A 917-nucleotide genomic window follows, 5' to 3' on the forward strand; every position below is an offset into this window, starting at 1 on the left:
CGGCCCATTGCGGCCATTGCGTCAAGCCGGCCAGACCAAGGCCTGGCTCCAGTGGGATCAACTCACCGGCAGGGGGAAAGACTTGCTCTTGCACAACTCCAGAGAAAGAAGCAGAGATTCCAGGGCTTGGCCACAAGCCAACAGGGCACCAGATGGTCCCACGGAGAGTTGAACTGAGCTGGTAGGAGTCAGACTCCTGCATGAGCCCATCACACCATGGGAGGGTGGGGAGGAGCTGTGAGCCCGGCGGGTGTGTCCGGTGCAGGACATTGGGAGTCTGGGGGCTGCTGCACAAATCAGCTGCTGGGGGGCCGGTGGGTGCCTGGGCTGATGCTGCTGCCCCCAGCTGGGTCTGTATGGGGAGAGATCTGCATTAGCCCCCTTTGTGCCCAGCTCTGCGGGGCGGGGAGGGTTCGGACTCTTTGCGGTGGCTGGAGCCAGCCCCTGAGCCGGAGCCTGCCGGTGAGGGGAGAGACCTGGGGGAAAGGGCTGGGGCTGAGCAGGAAAGTGAGTCTGGAGCTTCAGCTCTCACAGCCCCAGGGAAGCACCTGCCCTCAGCTCTGGGCCAGATCTGCCGCTGGGGCCAAAGCAGAGGGTTCTTTTGGGTCAGTTCTTGGGTAACCTGCATTGAGCTGTGCGCTCATTGCTTACAATCCCTTCAAGCCTATCTTTGCGTAGTTACTAACTGTGTGTTCTATTTCCCCCTAAAACTCCGTGTTTTGCTAGATGTGCTTGGGGCACCTGCTCAGGACCAGAGACTGGTGCATGATCCTCTCCACTTGGAGGGAGGAGCAGACTGGGGAATAAACTGATCCCGTCAGGCTTTTGGCCAGGGCAAGACGCTGCAGCACCGGGGACGTAGGCTGGGGAGCTGGGGAGAAGCTTCCTAGTCCCTGCAGCTGGGTGTGTCCCTGCCT

The sequence above is a fragment of the Mauremys reevesii genome, unplaced genomic scaffold, assembly GCF_016161935.1.
Source record: "Mauremys reevesii isolate NIE-2019 unplaced genomic scaffold, ASM1616193v1 Contig179, whole genome shotgun sequence".
In the NCBI taxonomy this organism is placed as follows: Eukaryota; Metazoa; Chordata; order Testudines; family Geoemydidae; genus Mauremys; species Mauremys reevesii.